Here is a 22,285-nt window from a genome sequence, read left to right on the forward strand (position 1 = left end):
CCTACCTCAAACTGTGGGTTTCCTTGAAGTCGAAGATATGGCGATATCCCCTTGTCTGTTTGGAGTTTATCCCTGCTTAAATAGACCCACGCCCTCCTACACGCTTGGATAAGGAGACTTTTCTTATATTGGGCTGGGACCTCTGCCGCCCCCAAATGAAGTAAATTTTCGGGATAATATGGTGTGACCCAGTCCAATAAAAACTCATATGGGGAGTACAGGCTAGAACCCCGAAACCAGTCTTGTATATGTCTAAGAAGGCAGGCTAAATTATAATCCCTCCAGTTTGGGCAGGAAAGTCCCCCCTGCCCGTATGGGAGCATCAGGGAACTTAAGGACACTCGTGCTCGTTTACCACCCCACAGGTAGCGGGTCAGTATGCTATTCAGCTGGTGAATCTCCTTTTTGGTTAACCATATTGGGATATTCTGTAATACATAGAGCCACTGTGGTAATTCCATCAGCCGCAAAAGATTTATTTTCCCCATGATAGACAATGGCAATGTCCGCCAGATACCCAATCTCTGTTCCGTCTGTTTCAGTAGGTGTCCTATGTTAGCCCTTTTCAGCTGTTCTACCTTTCTAGTCAATTGTATGCCTAAGTATCTCATAGTCTGCCCCACCCATCGTAACGGGAACTCTCCCCGCCATTGTGTTTGCACATGAGGTCCAAGGTCCATAGCCTCAGATTTTTCTTCATTAATTTTGAGGCCTGCGAACATGCCAAATCATTTTTTATGAACTAGCACCTTTTCCAGGGATTGCTGCGGAGATGTCAGAAAGACCAGGACGTCGTCTGCAAATGCCGACACTTTAAATTCTTGGGTCTTCCCTCTATAACCCCTTATCTGTTCGTCCCGTTCAATCTTGCGCAAAAGGTGATCTATAGTCAGGATATATAGCAATGGCGACAGTGGGCAGCCCTGTCGAGTTCCCCGATATAATCGGAAGTCCTCCGATACATGCCCATTTGCTATAATGGCTGATTTGGGACTATTATAGAGCATTGCTATGTTCTGTACAATTTCCCCGTCGAATCCATACCTTTCCAATACCGAAAATAAATATGCCCACGATACCCTATCGAACGCCTTTTCCGAATCGAATCCGACAACCAAGGCCGGCGTTGCATTGGCTGTCGTTTCTTCCATAGCTATTATTAGTTTAGTTAAATTAGAACTGACTGATCTCCCCTTTACAAACCCCACTTGCGTGGAGGTAATTACGGATGGTAATACTTGACTCATTCTATCTGCCATTATTTTGGCAAATAACTTAGCCTCAAAGTTTAAGAGGGATATAGGCCTATACGATGATGGCAAGGCCAAGTTTTTGCCCGGTTTCTCCAAAACTGTGATAAAAGCCCTGGTGAACCCTTCCGGGAAGGCTTTCCGTTTCTGGGCGGCACCAAAGAAGTTTTGTATATCTGGGGCAATTTGATACAATAGGCTCTTATAATATTCCGCCCCAAACCCGTCCGGGCCCGGAGCCTTATTCCTTTTACTTGTTTTAATGACCCCGATAATTTCTAGTAGCGTGATTGGTTGATTCAACTGCTCTAGTTGCTCTCGGGAGATTCGAGGGATGGGTAAGTCTGTAAAAAAGTCAGCTTCATGTTCACTGCCACCTTGCCGGTCTTCTGTATATAATTTGTTATAGAAGTCTCTAAAAGCTGCACAAACAGCAGCTCCTTTCTGAATGGGATTCCCATGTATATCCTTTAAGTGTGCAATATGTGTTTTCCCTCTAGCAGTCCTAGTCATCCTAGCAAGAAGTGTTCCCGCCTTATTTCCATACCGAAAAAACTTATGTTCACCAAACAACATGGATTTTTGCGCTTTCTTATGAAGCCAATCATTCAGGGTGTGTAAGATGGCCTGATAATTCCCCCTCGTGTGGATGTTATTATTGGCCGCCAATTGGGCCTTTGCCTTCTGAAGCCTAGCTTCCAATAACTTGATCTGTTTGTGCATATGTTTAGTTTGGGCTACCGTGTAGGCCAAGATTTCTCCGCGCATGACAGCCTTACCAGCTTCCCAGTACAAAACCGGATCTACCTTGTGTTGGCTATTATGCTGTTCATATTCTTTCCATTTTTCTTTCAGGAAATCTTGGAATTTTTTATCCTTTGTCAGATGGCCCGGGAATTTCCAAAATTTTTGGCCTGGATCTTCCTGAGCTGTTGTTAAAGTAACCCAAATGATGGCATGATCGGAAATTTCAATCGGGCCTATCTCGGCATTCACGATCTGCGGAAAAAGGGCATCAGCTACCAGGATATAATCGATTCTAGATAGCGTAGTGTGAGCCCTGGAGACATGGGTATAGTCCCTTTCTGAGGGGTGTAAAGTACGCCATATATCCAGCAGATTCAGCTCATGGCTGACATAGTCAATGCCTTTACCCTTGCCTCCATCACCCCGTACTCTAGTGCCCGATGTATCCATATCAACATCACTGACACAATTGAAGTCTCCCAATAATATCAATCGGCCTTTGACTACTGACAAAATCTGCGCGATCAATATCTGAAAAAATGATTTTGAGTAGGAATTGGGACCGTAGATATTACAGAAAGTGTATTCCTGGCCTCTGATGCTGCCAACCACTATGATGTACCTTCCTTCATCGTCTACGATTTGGTTAAGAATACCCATCTGTATATTTTTGTGTATTAACAACGCCACCCCTGCTTTCCTATTTACCGCTGGCACGTATAGACATTGCCCTACCCAACTACGTTTCAGTTTTTTACTCTCCTCTTCCGTTAAATGGGTTTCTTGCAGGCCAGCAATACCAATTTTTTTCCTAAGTAAAGCGCTAAGTATCTTTTGTCGTTTGATGGGAGAACCTATCCCTCCCACATTCCACGAACCACATCTGAGAGATGTCATTTAAGCCGTATATCTAGTCTCCATTGTTGAAATCTGAGTATCTTGAGAATACCCCGGAGTTTCCCAGCCTGAACCCCAGGGTCCCGTCCAGCGATCCTTTGTATAGGTCTAACCTTGTCTTCTCTGTTCCCATCAGGTCTCGAACTTCCCCCCCCTTCCCCCCCTCTCCCCCCAAGTGTCTCCCCCCCCTCCTGTACCACCCCTCCTCCTTCCCCCAATTTGGGAGCAATACCCCCTGATCTCCAATTCCTCCCCATATATTGGGGTCGAGGTCCGTAGTACGTGCGGTCGTGTGTCCCCCCCCTCCCGATGGAAAACCCTTTTTCTATCCTTCCATGTATTTCTTTGGCAATCTAAGCCATGCTTCAGGCTGTTGTCCACCCCCCGCTGATACATATCGTATGAAATTGGACTGCATTACACCTTCACATTCCGAGTAATGAGGTTTAGCAGCCTAGCGGCTTTCCGACTGAAGACCCCTTTATATCTAAATCAGGTCACATGCAAACATTTGGAAATTAAACGTAATAGAACCAAGTAAACTTCCAAGGCATTTTGCCCTGTGAACATGTACCAGCCGCTGTAAGGGGTAGGCACCCAGCCCCGCTGGTCTTACTTAATATACTGATATTACAGAAAGGAAATTGGTAAAAATAAGAGATTCAGGCAAGAATGCCATAACACATAATGACACAATCAATAAACTCATCTGCAGGAGCTCCGTGAGCTTCATGCTCATCTACTTCCTCACTTCTCAATTTGCGTGTCCTATCCGGGCTAATTCTTAGGTGCCCATTGAAGTATTATCGCCCACTGCTGCCTTCATCCATGCCTCCACCTTGCTTGGAGAATCGAATGATAGGATCTTGCCTCCCTTCCAAATTTTAAGAGTGCCGGGTATTGGAGCGCGAAGCGCACATTTTGATTAAATAACTCCTGACAGGTTTTAGAGAATAATTTCCTCTTCGCAGCTACCGCTGCAGAATAGTCCTGGAAGATAACCACGGAGTGCTCCTGAAATTTCAGCGCTCGAACCTTTCTAAATGCTGCCAGTATCAATGCTCTCTGCCCCCAGTCCAGGAACCTTGCTATGATCAGGCGAGGCCTCTTCTCCGTGTCTCGTCGTGGTCCCAGCCTGTGAGCCCTCTCTATAGTTAGTCTGCCGATCAAATCCGGGAGCTGTAAAACCGCCGGCAACCACTCCTCCAAAGTTTTTTTAAGCTCTCCCTCGAGAACAGACTCTGGGATGCCCATAAATTTTAAATTGTTCCTTCTCGACCTGTTCTCGAGGTCTTCTAGTTTTTCCTCTGTCGCCTTACACGCTGCTTCTAGAGTGGTGATTTTGGACGTGAGCGCCATATTGTCTTCTTCCACGAGGGCAATTCTGCCTTCTGCTATATCGATACGGCGACCGATGTCTCCCATGGATTCTTTTAAAGCCGCAAGATTACTATTAAGGCCCTCAAATTTGTGGTCCAGGGCCGCCACGACCGCTGCGGTAAGTTTTTCTATTCCTCTTTCATCTAGGGTCGGCGCCTCCGCGGTGTTTTGTGCCTCCGCCATTTTGTCGTCCCCTCCTCCTGCCTTCAGCTTGTCCTTTCGGGGCGCTTTCGTGGTCATTCTGGGGCACTGAGTTCCTTCCGTCCTGCTCCCTCCTATGCCCGCAAGAGTCGCACAGCGTAGAGAAGTTTTAGATCCGCGGGATTTTCGCTTTTTAGGGCTAAGTTAGGCTTAAATCGGGAGGGGACCCACGGAGCGCAGGCAAAAGCGTCTCGTCCGCCTCACCGCATCACGTGACCTCTGCTGAAAGGTTTAAAACAAAAATGGTCCTTCTGGTGGAGACAGAACACAGGGTGCAAGATGTGCTTTTTCTGTAAGGAATGATATCAGTCAATTTACTGACTTCACTAGACAAAAGACTGAGCTAGAAGCTGACAAACTCATGTAAGAATACATTTATTCTTTGTTTCATATGCCACCTTCTCTCAGTAGCAATCAAGATTAATTATTATTTAGAAACCACACATACCAGGTTTTCTGCATCTGGAGTCAATATTCCAAAACAGAAACACAGAATTAATTACTGCAAACTCCATTTGACCTCTGGCTTCACCTTCGCTTTCCATCTGCTATGGCTCATCTGTGCTTGTCCCATGCTTTTTTTGTATTTCATTACTGTTCTATTTATCACCACCTGTGGTGAAAGATGGTGTCATGCATCCATCATACCTTTTTGTGAAGAAATCTGCCATGTCATTCCCAAGTCTGTCTCCTTTACGGTTCCCAACTGGCTCCAGATTTTCAGGACAAGTTAGTCCAGTCCTGGTTTTACCACATTGCATGCTGGGACTTGTTCTAATTTCCCTATTGCATTCCCTAAGAAAAGCAAGATTAGAAGAATCTGCATACAGGGGAGTAAAACCAGGACTGGATCAACCTGTCCAGAAAATCTGGAGCCACTTGGCAACCCTAGTCTCCTTCCAACTTCAGATCCTGATCCTTTCTTCTACTTAGAACTTTTGTTCCCTTGAAAATACTTGCCCCTAGTACATTTATTCACACATAAGAGCATAAGAAATTGCCATGCTGGGTCAGACCAAGGGTCCATCAAGCCCAGCATCCTGTTTCCAACAGAGACCAAACCAGGCCACAAGAACCTAGCAATTACCCAAACACCAAGAAGATGCCATGTTACTGATGCCAGTAATTGCAGAGGCCATTTCCTAAGTCAACTTGATTAATAACCATTAATGGATTTCTCCTCCAAGAACTTATCCAAACCTTTTTTCAATCCAGCTACACTAATTGCACTAACCACATCCTCTGGCAACAAATTCCAGAGCTTAATTGTGCATTGAGTGAAAAAGAATTTTCTCTGATTAGTCTTAAATGTGCTACTTGCTAACTTCATAGAATGCCCTTTAGTACTTCTATTATACAAAAGTGTAAACAACAGATTCATATCTACTCGTTCAAGACCTCTCATGATTTTAAACACCTCTATCATATCCCCCCTCAGCCATCTCTTTTCCAAGCTGAACAGCCTTAACCTCTTCAGCCTTTTCTCATAGGGGAGCTGTTCCATCCCCTTTATCATTTTGGTCGCCCTTCTCTGTACCTTCTCCATCGCAACTATATCTTTTTTGAGATGCGGCGTCCAGAATTGTACTCCGTATTCAAGGTGTGGTCTCACCATGGAGCAATATAGAGGCATTATGACATTTTCCGTTTTATTAACCATTCCCTTCCTAATAATTCCTAACATTCTGTTTGCTTTTTTGACTGCTGCAGCACACTAAGCCGACAGTTTTAAAGTATCATCCACTATGATGCCTAGATCTTTTTTCTGGGTGGTAGCTCCTAATATGGAACCTAACATTGTGTAACTACAGCAAGGGTTATTTTTCCCTATATGCAACACCTTGCACTTTTCCACATTAAATTTAATCTGCCATTTGGATGCCCAGTCTTCCAGTCTTGCAAGGTCCTCCTTTAATGTATCACAGTCTGCTTGTGATTTAACTACTCTGAATAATTTTGTATCATCCGCAAATCTGATAATCTCACTCGTCGTATTCCTTTCCAGATTATTAATTTATATATATATTGAAAAGCACTGGTCCAAGTACAGATCCCTGAGACACTCCACTGTTTATCCTTTTCCACTGAGAAAATTGTCCATTTAATCCTACTCTGTTTCCTGTCTTTTAACCAGTTTGTAATCCACGAAAGGACATCACCTCCTATCACATGACTTTTCAGTTTTCGTAGAAGCCTCTCATGAGGGACTTTGTCAAACGCCTTCTGAAAATCCAAGTACACTACATCTACCGGTTCACCTTTATCCACATTTGTATTAACCCCTTCAAAAAAATGAAGCAGATTTGTTAGGCAAGACTTCCCTTGGGTAAATCCATGTTGACTGTGTTTCATTAAACCATGTCTTTCTATATGCTCTACGATTTTGATCTTGAGAATAGTTTCCACTTTTTTTCCCAGCACTGAAGTTAGGCTCACTCTATAGTTACCCAGATCGCCCCTGGATGTCTGATAGCCCACAGTTCCAGCCTGTTTATATGCCAAGTTTTCTCCTGCTGGCACCACTACCTTTGGGTTGTCCAGTCTTGGCAGTGGACACCTCAGCCTATGTTTCTGGTCAGGATGTTCCATTCTGAAAGGCTAACTTACCATCTTTATAAGGCTGGAAGGGTGCATCCACCAGTTCAGGTTGTCCCTATTGGTAGCTGTAGAGGCAACTGCTGGTCGTAGCTCATCGAAATTGGTGACCATCTAAGTTAGCAATGATTCCTGCAGGGGACGCATGTGTGCCCGTGCCCATGGGACCAAATCTATGACTGCTGCCATCAGACATAAAAAGATGCAGGTAGTCCTGGGCACTGTGAAAAGACTGGGCTTGGAAGCTTTTCGTGTGACAAATTAACTCTTCTCGACTTTCGTGGGAGAGAAACACCTGCCTTGATTCTGTGTTAAAGTTCTCCCAGAAATTCCAGGGACTCTGTGGGCTCAAACTGCTTTTCGCATAGTTTATCACTCAGACTAGCCATTCTATCAAGTGTACTATGGTGGCAGTGGCTCAGGTGTTTTCCTGGGCAGACTTTGCCCGAATAAGCCAATCATCCAGGTAGGGATGAACCAGGGTTCCCTGCTTGCGCAGTTTTTCTGCTACCACCATCACCCTGGTGAAGGTCCTTGGTGCAGTTGCAATGCCAAGGAGAAGGGCTAAAAACTGCAAGTGTTTGCCCAGCACACAGGAGTGCAGGATCTTCTGATGAGATCCCCTTATCAGGATGTGAAAATATGCTTTGGTTAGGTCTAAAGAGAAGAGAAATTCCCCATTTCTTACTGCAGCTGTAACTGAGCACAGAGTTTCCATGTGGATATGTGGAACCCTGAGATATTTGTTGACTTCTTTGAGATGTAGTATTGGGTGAAAGGAGCCATCTTTCTTCGGTACCACAAATTAGATAGAATATGTTCCCATGCCCAATTCCTGGGCTAGCATGGGGCATTACTGCTTGAAGCCTGGAGATCATGCCAGGTATTTGTGACCTGGCTTGGCCACTTTTGGAAACAGGATACTGTGCTTTATGGACCCTTGGTCTGACCCAGAATGCAAGCCTTATGTTATGCCCTTGTAACTTGGCTCTATTGCTACCCTTTTGTCTGGAGGGCAGGGGGAGACCAAAAACATTTGAGGTACTGTCTTGACTACTTCAAGATCATACCGTGTGCGGATCACTTCGAATATTCAACGGTCTGAGGTGATGTGGGTCCATTCTGAGTAGAACCCCTTTAGGTGCCCTCTGACCTTTACTGGGGTGGGTGGCTATAGCCTGCCGCCATTGGGATATTACTTCTAGGATGCTTGGCTCCCCGAAAGTGCTGAGCCCTGGACTTCCTTGCCCACTGGTAGCTAGAGCCCCCAAACCCTGAGGTACTGATGCCTCAGATTCCTGGAGCTAGGCTCCAGAGGCACAATAATCTTCTTACGGCTACTTCGAAGGCCAGGGCCCAGGAAGCCATCCTGAGGAGGTCGTAGACGGCATCTGTTAAGTAGGCTACTTCAGATTCAATTCTAGCTGAAGACTCAGAATCTGCCAACTGTTGGACCCAATACATCACTGCTTGAGCCACAAAGTCCCCATACATGGAGGATAGCAATCCCCAAGCATTAGTAGTGAAGGACTGCCTTAGCAGGTTTTCTATCTTTCTATTCTGTTGGTCTTTCAAAGCTGACCCTCCTTCCACTGGAATGGTGGTTTTACAGGGAACAGATAATATCAGAACATTAACTGAGGAGAAAGTCTTTCATATTCAGTGGCAGGGGGAAGACTTTGCCAAAGATTTTTGTTCCTGTCAATGGATCTGGGAGGTTTTCAACTCAGGAACACAAAAGGCACCACCAAATCACATTTAGGCACGCAACTATGTAAGATCAAAAATTTATAAATGAAGTAAGAGCTGCATCTGCAAGCCTGTCGACGTGTTCAAACACACCTCATTGAACCATCCGGTCTTTTCTTCATTTGCAGCTCCTACTGGGCTCAAAAAGTCTCTAATAGCTGTTATCATTGGTGAAATCAAATAGTTATTATCACTGGTGAAATTGAATCATGATTGGCTTTTGTCAAAATTTATAAACTGCATAATAAATGTCCCATTGTCCTGTTCTTATAAATTGATAATCTCCCCGTTCTGAGGAGGTTCATGTAAATAAACGGGGAGATTATCAATTTATAAGAACGGGACAATGGGGAGATTACTCTTACTTCATTTATAAATTTTTGATCTTACATAGTTGCATGCCTAAATGTGATTTGGTGGTGCCTTTTGTGTTCCTGATTTGATTCTCAGGACCCATTCAGTGCTCTTTGTTTTTTTGCTGTTGCAGGTTTTCAACAGCCATAACCATATCTTTTAGAGATGAAGGAAGCTTTTCTGAAGCTTTCTTCTCCCCAGAAGGATGGGATCCCCTTCTGAGTGGTCCTCCTTCCTGGGATCTGTAATCTTGAGTGTTGCCAGTATATTTGTAATTAGAGCTGGCAGTTCATCTCTTCAGAATAGGCACACCACTGCTGCATCCATTTCCTCATCAGAGGAACACTCCTGTTCCTCTAAGGAATATGATTACAGTCTGGGGGAGCTTCCTCTGGAATCCAAGGTCCTCAAGGAATTCCCTGGTCTTCCGGAAGGTTTAGGCCTCTTCTGAGGAGGTTCCTGTCCTACAGCTCTAGGGGGGCCAGGGGTCCCTTGGTTATTCTGCATGGCCTGGTAAGCCTGATGCATTAGCAAAATGAAGCCTGTTGAGAAGATACCTGAGGGTCCCCCCACAGGGGCGCTCAGGTCCCTGGGCTTCCTATGTTTGCTCTCTGATGAAACAGCTGAGGGGGGGGGGGGGGGGACCTGAGAGTTCCAGGTCACCTAGGATACCACTTAGCTGTCGGGTATTAGCTTTGACCTGTCCTCCATCTTCCCTGCTTGTAGGGGCCTCAGCGCCTGGCTGCTCTACCGGGGGAGAGGAGGGGGTGGTGGCTGGGTTGTTCTATAGGTGGGTGGGAATCACAGAGGACAGAGGGAGCCCACCACCATAGGGACTTGCTTACTCCCATAGGCTGGGCATCTCCTCCTCCTTAACATGTCATTCTAAATTTAGGTTTGCCAGTGAAACAAAAAAAAAAACAAAACGCTGAAGCACCAACATATGCGCATAGCCTACTTACGCTCACTAACACACACTCGCTGTCTGGGCGGCCCCCTCCCGATATGTGTGCATGCAGAAGCGAGCCTTTCCCCCTTTTGTTTTTTTAAACTTACTGCGCCACCAGAAAAGAATGGTAGGCAGAGTCAGGGCGAAGCACTTGGCACTTTTAATTCCTGACTCCCCTATAGGAGTGGGGGAAGTCCCCTACTTGGGCACCACTCCTGCCTCCAAGAAGGCTGGGGGCACGGCCCAAGGAATCTTGCCGGGGGGGGGGGGGGAGCCAGAAACCATCAACCTGGGAAATTGCAGCTACCAGGGGAAGGCCCCCTCTAGCACTGGCCCGAGCCAGGGAGGGAACTTTCCAGCAGCCAACTTCGAAACATAAGACGTCAAACAACACTCATCTGCATCTGCTGTGAGAATTGCCTCCAGCACGCCTCCCTTATAGGGGAAGTGACATCACAACCCTACAGCGTGGAGGCGGGTTCTCTTGTCTACCCCAGCTGCGGAGGAGTAAATCCCTATTGTGAAGACTTGTCTAGCAGGGGGTTAAGGAACTCCAGCTGGCTAATGCATAACTAGCCCATGCTTACGGTGAAAGAGGTCCTGAAGCTGCTCTTTCTAGCACTGTACAACTTGCCCACAAGTCATTCTAGAGAGAGAAGCTGTGTGCTGATCCTGAGGTTCAGCTTACCCACAAATCCTCATCGTGAGAAACAGGAGCCGCATGCGCTGCTCCCAAGGGGTCAGGTGTCCAGAGTTTCTTACAGAGTCAAGAGGCTTCTTTTCGCCCTTCTCATCTGACAGTTTGAAATGTCCTTACAGGTTTCTACCTGCTTTATACGGAATAACCTGGTGAGCTGAGGCCAGCAGAAGTTTGCTTCGGTTTCCTCAGACCCTTGAGACGTTCCGTTGCAGGCTGGGAAAATGAAATTAGCAGACTGACCGGGTCGCAGCTGGGAATGACTGATGCTGCCATTTGTCCTCCCTCACCTCCTCTTCTGGTCATCCTGAATCCTTCACAAAGTCTCTCTTTGCCTCGGCTTTGGCTTCTTATTTCGGTCAGAATTATTTCTTTATGGGACAGGAGATGGTGCTAAGGACTCGTTTCTTACCTTTCTTTGCTGCCAACTGTTTCTTAGGTTTGAACCTTCAGCTGCCGGTTTAGTTTTGTTTATTTGTTCTTGATTTCCCACATCGTTTAAAGCACATCAAGGCAGTTTACACTGAATCATAAAAACAATGGGCAAGACGCAAAAAAACATAACCATAATGGATCTAAACAATGCTAAACTATAACCTACCAAAAATAATCATGTGCATCATGTTAGCAAAACCACTAATAATATAATATAATAATTAGTGGTAAAGCCCTAGAAAAATGGCAATCTTAAAATCAAAATGAAAACTTTGTGTGTGCAATCTCAGCAATAGCATCATGAAAAGTAATGACAATTGTGAATAATCAGCACACAGAAAAAAAAGCTAAAACAGGCTCACAACATTAAGCAGATTGACTCTGAAGCAGCCAGAAGTTCTCTGCAACAGTAACTTAGCTTAAACACACAGAGAGACTCTATGTGGATGACCACACCCTGGTGTCCAAAGGCTTGCACAGATAGCCAGGCCTTAACTTCTTTCCTGAGCTTTAAATATTATTGGTTTTTCTTGCCCATGCCTTTGTCAATGTATTCCATAACAATGGTGCATTATAATTTATAGCTATATGCAGGCCAGAAGATTACTTCTAGTCACAGAGGTGCAGCCAGCAAGTCTGAGAGGGACGCAATGAACAAGGAGGCGAGCAGGGCATCAGAAAATTGGCTAAATATAGTAGATGACCTCTGTGCACACTTTTAAATGTCAGGCTTCAGATTCTGAATTGGCTCCTATAGAAGGAGAGGGGTTATCAGAAGCAGTGTCACATGAACAAATTCTTTTTACTTTACTGTTTACTTTAAAGAGAATCTTTTTGTACTAATTGAATGTGTTATGGTAGACCTGCAGCACATCCCAAATAAAGAACACTACAATAATTGAGACAACTAGAAATATTGCAATGGAGAATAATTTGGAGTGGGTGACATAAATCTTTTAAATAAATAACTAAAATAATTTGTAAACCTTTTGCAGTTTGACTGTTTTTCTTTGTTGCTTTGGTTTACTTTATTTTGCTTCTGCTTCCTCTGCACGCGACCTCTTTCTCTTCTAGGCCTGACCTTTGGTACTTCTCTCAGCTCTCAAATTCCCTCTAATATCTGGGGAGCCTTTACAGCAGGAAGCACATATCTGGAGAGTACAGCCCACAAGGGAAGGAAGACAAAGACTGAGCAGGCCACAAAGGAAGGAGGAGCCAGAGAAATCACTGCAGAGGTAGATTACCCTGCAGTGAGTATTTACCCGATATGGGGCTGATGCAATAACGAGTGGGTTAAAACTGCATGCTGATATTCAGTGCATAGTTTCTTAATGCAGGGGTTAATTTTTTTTTTTAACTCCAGATGCAGTAAGCTACTGTTATGCTTATGCATCAGGAGTTAAAAAAAAAAAAAAGTGCACTGACTAGAAAAAGTACGCACAAACCTGAACGAAAATGTGCACACAGCACAGGCGTAGGGGAGCAGGGGTGTCTCTCAGACCTGATTTATGCACACAAAATCACTTTCAATGCAGAAAACATGTTTTGTGCACATAAATCATATCTACATGCAAAAAGCATACATTGTGTGCACAAAACATGTTTTATGCATATAAATCCTGATTACAGATCCTGGTGTTGAAACTTCAACTTCTAAGAACATAAGAACATGCCATACTGGGTTAGAACCAAGGGTCCATCAAGCCCAGCATCCTGTTTCCAACAGTGGCCAATCCAGGCTACAAGTGCCTGGCAAGTACCCATTACTGCCCAAAGGCTGACACAAGTACTGGAAACTTTACCCAACTTCTGATCAAGGTAGAATTTCCAGTGCTAGGAACCCTAAGTTAAGCCATCTCTTTGAATTGGAGATAATAGTTAGTGCCTTCATTTGCTTGGTATTTCCATGTGCAGGTGCTAAGCAGGACAAACTGTTTCATATACACATTTTATGTGCAAAACACTCTTTGCTGCATCAGGAATAACATCTGTGCACAAAATGTGTATACAGCTGATGGTAAAACTGTGCCTTCTTTGAATGCACCTTATCGCATTGGCCTCTGTGTTTGCCTAACATGCATCTATTACTTTTGGGCATGAATAATCCTTCTGAAAATGGCAATGACAACTTGAATTAAAAAAAAAAAAACCTTTCTAGAAACTGCTCTTAAATACAAACAATGCCAGTGAATTAATGATTAGTTTTACATTTACCGCTTTTATGTAGGTTTTTAGCAATAATTTCTTTTTGTAAAGTTACATTCACGAGACAATGGTGCTGAGTTAGTAATGCAGCTCCAAGAGGATCAAGACAGAATTAATACATTTATCAAATAAATTTCATCACACTGCTGCTCAATGCAGTGGTTCCCACACCATGGGCAGGATCGACAACAGCGGGCCTAGAGAGATTTGCAAGTAGATAACAAAATGATGAATTACCCCAGATACATAACCAGCAAACTCTAAGAAGTAGCAGCAGGATGGAAGCAAATCAGTAGATGTAGCTGTAAACTCTCCTGAAAAGTTGAAATGATGCAATTTTAGCAAAGACATACCCTCACCGTCACACACAAATACACAAACATAAAACCCATAGTCTCAGTGTGTTTCATGGAACTGGATTACCTGCCTCTCTGATGCAGCGGGACAAATACTTGCCTGTGTGTTTTGCATGTGTTTTAAGGTCAAGTCATTTTAGGCAAAAGGGGTCCCATCCAAAATAAATAAATACTGATAAAATAACCACACCGTACACATTCTACTTATGCTGCATTTTGGAGATGCAAAGAGTATGGATTTAAATGTTATAGGTCTCACACAGTTTGAGCTCACCATTTGAACTCTGAAGCTTTGGTTAGCCAAGGAGCAGCTCTGCACGGTAGACTTGCAACCAGAGGACACCCAAGGTCATCTGGGAACATGTGGAAGTGCACAGGCATGTTTTAACGGCATCACTTCTCCTTTTCTTAACAATATTGTGTGTTCCTTATCAGTCTTTCACTATGGTTTCTACAATCTCTGTTCCCAAACCCCCCCCCCCCCAAAGTGTTTTAAAAAAAAAATAGCATTTGGAATGATTTCTCTCTTATTTGTGTTGATTCATACCATTTCAGTCTTCGAGAGGGTCCTGAAAAGGACAAGTCAGGAAAAAAACCAGCAAAACGATTAGGGTTCCTAGATTTCATTTTTAAGAATCATTGGCTTCAATTTAAAAAAAATATATATTCCAAACACCGCCATCTAGTGTTTATATAGCAGAATGTCTGGATTTATAAAGCTTTCTTTAACCCCCTCCAAAAACATTGTCAGTCCATCCAAGAGTAGATATTTCCTCCACAAAGTAAGAACATGCCATACTGGGTCAGACCAAGGGTCCATCAAGCCCAGCATCCTGTTTCCAACAGTGGCCAATCCAGGCCATAAGAACCTGGCAAGTTCCCAAAACCTAAGTCTATCCTATGTTACTGTTGCTAGTAATAGCAGTGGCTATTTTCTAAGTCAATTTAATTAATAGCAGGTAATGGACTTCTCCTCCAAGAACTTATCCAATCCTTTTTTAAACCCAGCTACACTAACTGCACTAACCACATCCCTTGGCAACAAATTCCAGAGTTTAATTGTGCGCTGAGTGAAAAAGAACTTTCTCCAATTAGTTTTAAATGTGCCACATGCTAACTTCATGGAGTGCCCCCTAGTCCTTCTATTATCCGAAAGAGTAATAACCGATTCACATTTACCCATTCTAGACCTCTCATGATTTTAAACACCTCTATCATATCCCCCCCTCAGCCGTCTCTTCTCCAAGCTGAAAAGTCCTAACCTCTTTAGTCTTTCCTCATAGGGGAGCTCTTCCATTCCCTTTATCATTTTGGTCGCCCTTTTCTGTACCTTCTCCACTGCAATTATATCTTTTCTGAGATGCGGCGACCAGAATTGTACACAGTATTCAAGGTGTGGTCTCACCATGGAGCGATACAGAGGCATTATAACATTTTCTGTTTTATTCACCATTCCCTTTCTAATAATTCCCAATAATCTGTTTGCTTTTTTGACTGCCGCAGCACACTGAACCGATGATTTCAATGTGTTATCCACTATGATGCCTAGATCTCTTTCTTGGGTGGTAGCACCTAATATGGAACCTAACATTGTGTAACTACAACATGGGTTATTTTTCCCTATATGCATCACCTTGCACTTATCCACATTACATTTCATCTGCCATTTCGATGCCCAATTTTCCAGTCTCACAAGGTCTTCCTGCAATTTATCACATTTTGCTTGTGATTAAACTACTCTGAACAATTTTGTATCATCTGCAAATTTGATTACCTCACTTGTCGTATTTCTTTCCTCAAATATATTGAAAAGTAAGGGTCCCAATACAGATCCCTGAGGCACTCCACTGCCCACTCCCTTCCACTGAGAAGTAAATCAATTCATCACCGTGTCTGGCAGACTGCGCAGTGCCCACAAATACCCTTTATTCATATCTCTGAGGAAAGGCAGGGAAGATATGATACAGACTTTTAAATACCTGAAAGGTAATTGACGAGCACGTGAATGAAACCTCTTTCCGAAAAAAAGGAAGCTGTAGGAGTAGGGGTCATGCTATGAAACTCCAAGGGTGAGACTCATATCCAACATCCGTAAGTTTTTCCCCGTTTTCCCCATGGAAAGGGGTGATGTATGCATGGAATGCCCTCCCGGAAGAGGTGGTAAAGACAAAAAAATGATAACGAAGTTCAAAAAGGCATGGGCTAAACACAGATGACCCTAATGGCTAGAGGAAGGAAATGAGGAAACAGGTTAACCTCTGGTAACTGTAACATTTCTGCATGGGGGTAACCTGCAAACGGCGACAGGTACAACCCTAAGCAACTTACTGGGCAGACCAAACGGACCATTTGGGTCTTTGCTGTAATATACCATGACGCCATGATACTTTGTTCCTGGGAAACTGCCCCCTACCCTTTTTGAGAGAGCGTGAATGCTTCCACTCATGCGATCAGTGAACAACAAATGTGCCATCCTCACACCTGCTGGATGCCCAAGGATATCAGTTTCCTTGCACGCTGCAGATCCAGGTTCCTTTGTTTTTCCTTAGAAGAAGAAAAACATTAAAGGGCCGATTCAGTAAACTTCACTGGCACTTACACCAGTGTGGACATCAGTTCTCCCACGGACCCTCCTTGTGACCTTGGGCAAGCGACTTTAACTTCCACCTTGGCGGTCATGTTCTCCTGCATGGGTTTGGAAAGGTGAGTAATTTAATCCAAAGCCTTTAGGTGACACTTTTGCAGTGAAAATGCAGCTTGAAGTGTCAGCATAAAAGCACTCCACACCTGAATATGTTAATAATGAATTAACCAGGCAACCGAGCAACTCTGCCCACTGCGCAAAGTTGTGCACTCTTTGCTAGAGCATGCACCCTTATGCGACCACTTTCAGGAGTGCTTTTGCTTCCAAATTGTGTACCACCTTGGGACTTGGTGGTCACGTTCTCCTGCTTGGCTGCCTGTGGGAAGCCATGACTGACTCTGCTACCAAGTGAGTATGCCCTTGTCGCCCAGTTTTGCACCCTATGGGAGGAGGTGACCAGACAGATGCAAGGAGTGGTGGTATGGAGGAAGAGTATGACAGCAGGACAGGGGTGGGTGGCTCCTCAAGCACAGGATGCCATACATCAGTGATTCTCAACCCTGTCCTGGGGACCCCCCCCAACAGTCGGGTTTTCAGGATATCCACAATGAATATGCATGAGAGAAAATTTGCATACACTGCCTCCATAACATGCAAATTTTCTCTCATGCATATTCATTGTGGATATCCTGAAAACCCGAGTGGCTGGGGGGGTCCCCAGGACAGGGTTGAGAACCACTGCCATACATGTACCCGGGGAGGAGGACTTATCAGCACCCAAGGAAAGCCTCTGTTACCTGTAAACCCCAAACACCAGAAATTTCAATTTTAAAAAGCCATTTTTTAATGAAAAGGGCACCAAATCTCATAAGGGACAGGCCAAGATCATGATACGCAGGAAATCAATGATAAAATATGTACAGTCCTCAGAGACTTTGCCCAGCTCTTTGGCAAGACGGAGCTCTGACCAAAAGGAAACCCGCCTGGAACGCAGGAGCCAGGGCCCTGATCCTCTGTCATCTCAGTTCAGGAAAGCTGTGGCAGTCTGCAGATTCCTTGTTTGGAGGGGGGAGGGGAATGGCTTTAGGAGAAATCCACGGAACGATTTCCTGCTGCCTGTATCCTTGGACTCTCTCTTTTGAACTTGCCGTTCACGGTGGTGCCAGTGCAAGTCATGGACTCTGCTGTGGTAAAGAGAGGCATGTATGACTGGAGGGCATCAATGTCTTGCCACATAGCGCAGGCTAGTGAGCCAGTGCCTTTCTTTCCAGCAATTCGGTGTGGATACCGCAGAACAGCGACTTGCAGGCTCTGCACACTCTTAGGCACACGCTGTGTGGCTTGGCCAAGGAGACGGAGCTCCTTGCATAGGTCCAGGAGGCCTGCAAGGACTGTTTGGGTGCAATCTCTGCTGGCCCAGCACAGCTGGGAGCTCTTGCCAGTTGGGGGTGCAGTTACCTGGTTAGTTTAGTCAGGAAAGCAGTGACAGATGGGTCTTGGGCTGAAGGGTCCCAAGGGAGTGGTGCCAAGTTCAGCCTGCTCCTACTGCCCCCCCACAGCTGTCTGGCCTTCCCCTTCATATTCTGCAATAGCGGTGCTAACAATTAGTCGTTAAAAAGAAAACCCAAACAAACAACACAAGCAGAACCCAGCAATGCCTCCTTCCCTTCCTTAGCTGTTCTCCAAAACAGAAAGCCCCCCCCCCCACAACCTCCCTCCAGCCCTCAGTGCCCACACCTTCCACCCGGCTCAATAGTCATAACCGAAAAGACTGCCTGGGTCCATGCTCCCTTCCTCCCTACATTCATTTGATAAAATAAAACAGCACCCCAAGTCCTCCCCCTCCCCTCTATATATCAGTGCTGGCCAAAAAGCATAGGGCATGCTGGAGATCCCCCCCCCGTTCAAATATGATGAAGTCCTGGTGGAGCTGAAGGAAGGGGGGGATCCTGCAGTGGACAGCACTGACAGAGGAAGAGAGGGGAGGAGCAGAGGGTACTTGTTCTGATGTAAGAGGAGGAAGAGGGAGGGAGAATCCACTTTTATGTGGATAGAAGGCTGGCATCGACCCCTTACAGCCTCTTCCTTTTGGAAGATCAGGCAGGCAGGAAGGCAGGCTGGAAGCAGCTCAGATAGTATTTTAGTTGGTTTTTGTTTGGGGTTTTTTTTTTTTTTTTTTTGCAAAATCAGGTAGTTGGGAGGAAGGGATTTTTATTTTAGAGACTGGATGCAGGGGGGAGAAAGGGGACCTCACCCCCAGACAGTCTTTTTTTTTTGTGTTTCTTTAAAACTACTGTGCAGGTGGGAGGGTTGTTTTGGTTAACTTTAGGTCCGATATCTGGCGAGCAGAGTTATTCAGATAACGCTGGATGCTCAGAAGCAACAGGGCACTGGCTCAGGCCTCAACAGCTCTATGGGGCAGGGTCTGCCGCTGTTGGTCTTCCACTGGCGCCTCCTTCTATAGACACAGCTTTGCTTCAAGCTGTCATAACATGTCTATTCTGCTGAACTAAGCAGACATTTTGCTTAGCTGCTCTGGACCTTCTTGTGGACTCCTTGCCATACAGAATGTTTTCGTTTTCCCACCACCCTGTCCAGCTCCATATCATTTTCTGTGAAGTGTTTTCTGTTCTTTGACTGCAGAGCAGAGTGGCCCGGTGTGGCATTGATGGCCTGTCTGTCAGCTGGGAGAGCTCCCTGCTCACTGCCACTCTTGTACCAGCACCTAATCGTCTCCTCCTGCCTCTCCTCTCAACTCCTCTCTTATTCTCCTGCATGCCCCTCCACCTCTGCACTTCATGCCCTTCCTGTTCACCACCCCACCTCCCACCCATTCTCTCAGTCCTCTGGTCCTTCTCTGGGCGCACGTTGTACCTACTCTTTGTGTGGATAGCTGAGTGGGAGTTAAATAGTGCATTTTAAAATTGAATTGGAATATCTTTATCATATTCTCCCATCTCTTCTCTCCTCTAAGGTAAATATATTTAAATCCCCGAGTCATATTTCATAGGATTTATGAGCCTGGGCTTGCACCATTTTGGTACACCATCTCTGGACCACCTCTACCCTGTCTATATCCTTTTGGCCTCCAAAACTGGATACAGTACTGCAGATGACATTTTCAGAGATATTCTCACCAACATTCCCTGTAAGCTGTGTGAGAAGCTGTGCCAGCATCAGAACTGCTTGGCAAAACTCCACGCATCTTGTGATTGGAACTATGCAAGCCCCATAATCTTGCAGCATCTGTGAGGTTTTCAGTTTGGTCCTGAAGGCAGATAAAGGGATAACATCTCGGACATGAGGGAACATACGAACATAAATTGCCATACTGGGACAGACCAAGGGTCCATCAAGCCCAGCATCCTGTTTCCAACAGAGGTCAATCCAGGCCATAAGAACCTGGCAAGTACCCAAACACTAAGTAGATCCCATATTACTAATGCCAGTAATAAGCAGCGGCTAACTGCTATTTCGACTTGATTAATATCAGGTAATGGACTTCTCCTTCAAGAACTTATCCAAACCTTTTTATCCCAGTTACACCAACTGCACTAACCACATCCTCTGGCAACAAATTCCAGAGCTTAATTGTGCGCTATATGAAAAAACATTTTCTCCAATTAGTTTTAAATGTGCTACTCACTAACTTCAAGGAGTGCCCCCTAGTCCTTCTATTATCCGAAAGAGTAAATAACAGATTCACATCTACCCGTTCTAGGTCTCTCATTATTTTAAAGACCTCTATCATATTCCCCCTCAGCCGTCTCTTCTCCAAGCTGAACAGCCCTAAACTCTTCAGCCTTTCCTCATAGGGGAGCTGTTCCATCCCCTTTATCATTTTGGTCGCCCTTCTCTGTACCTTCTCCATCGCAACTATATCTTTTTTGAGATGCGGCATCCAGAATTGTACTCCGTATTCAAGGTGTGGTCTCACCATGGAGCAATATAGAGGCATTATGACATTTTCCATTTTATTAGCCATTCCCTTCCTAATAATTCCCAACATTCTGTTTGCTTTTTTGACTGCTGCAGCACACTGAGCCGACAATTTCAATGTGTTATCCACTATGATGCCTAGATCTTTTTCCTGGGTGGTAGCTCCTAATATGGAACCTATCGTGTAACTACAGCAAAGGTTATTTTTCCCTATATGCATCACCTTGCACTTGTCCACATTAAATTTCATCTGCCATTTGGAGGCCCAATCTTCCAGTCTCCCAAGGTCTAGAAAGCAGGTGCCAGTAAAAAGAAAGCATAAAAATGAAGTTTGTAAAGTGTGAGGGACAAGGGTGAACAGCATTTGATACACATCAGGTCCTCACCCCCTATCATATACTGCTTTCTTGGACCATCACACCCCAAATGAATGATTCTGCACTTTTTTGCATTAAATCTTAGTTACCACCCATCTGACCATGCCTCAAATTTCCTACAAACGGTCAGTTTTTCTGCTCCATCTGACATGTCCATCCTGTTGCAGAAATTAGTATCACCTGAATAAACCCAAATCTTTCCTCCCGCTCCCTCCACAATATCACTTATTAAAACATTGAACAGAAGAGTGCCTGAAGCTCACCAATCCATTGATTGCACACCCCCACCCCCACCCCTTGGAGTAAACTCCATTTACCACTACCCTCTGTTGACTCTCTCACAACCAATGTCTCTCTGGTTACCAAGCATGCATAACCTTATTGAATTCTAACTATACCATATCCATCGCTCACATCCAATTTAAATCTTTGGTCATTCACTCCAAACAAATTGATCAGATTTCTCTGACTTGTTGCCTTAGATCTGCAACCTACTGGATTCAAGATACGTCACTCTCCTTTCCTTCTGCAGCGACTCCATTAATTTACCCATTACCAAAGCCAGACTAAGAGGCCTGTAATTACTTGTCTTCTCCCTATTTTCACTGCTATTAATGCGAAGGTCATCTACCTTTCTCTGGGTCTCTAGAAGCACATCAGTCTCCAAAGAGCAACTGAACAAAAGTGTTAGCGAAGCTGCCAGAACCTCTGAGCTCCCTTATTGTCCCAGGATCTATACCATCTGCTCTCCTTTGCCTTGTCCAATTTCAGATTTTTTCAGATTCATGCAAATTCTCTCCTCTGTAATTGAAGTGGCACTTTCTTCCCTTCTACAAAAGTATCCAAATCTCCACCTTTGGTCAACAATCTCCTGCTCCTAACAATCCCAAAACTGGGGAGGATAACTTTCAAACAAATTACGTGCAACAGCATATACACATGTGTATGGCCACATATAGATTCATGCTAGTATTTTATAACCTGTGTGCATCAGGTATGCAGGTATTATAAAATACATGTCGGTGTACCCTGGTACACATGTGCAAATACATGCAGTGCACTGAAACAGCATACATTGATGCAATAAATGCACATAGCTTACCCATTTATTTTAAAAATATTTGCACACATATTATGCTTGAAAATAAAGGACTTGGCATGTAAGTCGGAATTTAGGTGTCTAAGTTGATGTATTTTGAAACATAAGTGCCGAGTGAAATTACCAATTTTACTAATTAGTCCACCAGTTTGCCTAGTCCTTCTCCAAGTCATCCAGACCCTCCTAGGTCTTCACTCTGAACTCCTTCCCCCCATTCACCCAGACTTCCCCCCCCCAATCAGTAATACACAATAAACACGTTTAACATCACGTACACCAGATGTAAAAATACCTGAGAAAACTGGAAAATGTATACGCATGACTTTTAAAATAGCAACTTACCGTGCAACTGTTGCCCCTGCTCAGGAATGCCCCATTTTTACGTGTATGTGCGCCCACACGTATTTTGGATTTTTGTGAAACACAGAATATGCGAGCAGAGGCTACTTATGCATCTATATGCTGAGTTTT

Source organism: Rhinatrema bivittatum, chromosome 2 (genome assembly GCF_901001135.1).
Source record: "Rhinatrema bivittatum chromosome 2, aRhiBiv1.1, whole genome shotgun sequence".
In the NCBI taxonomy this organism is placed as follows: domain Eukaryota; kingdom Metazoa; phylum Chordata; class Amphibia; order Gymnophiona; family Rhinatrematidae; genus Rhinatrema; species Rhinatrema bivittatum.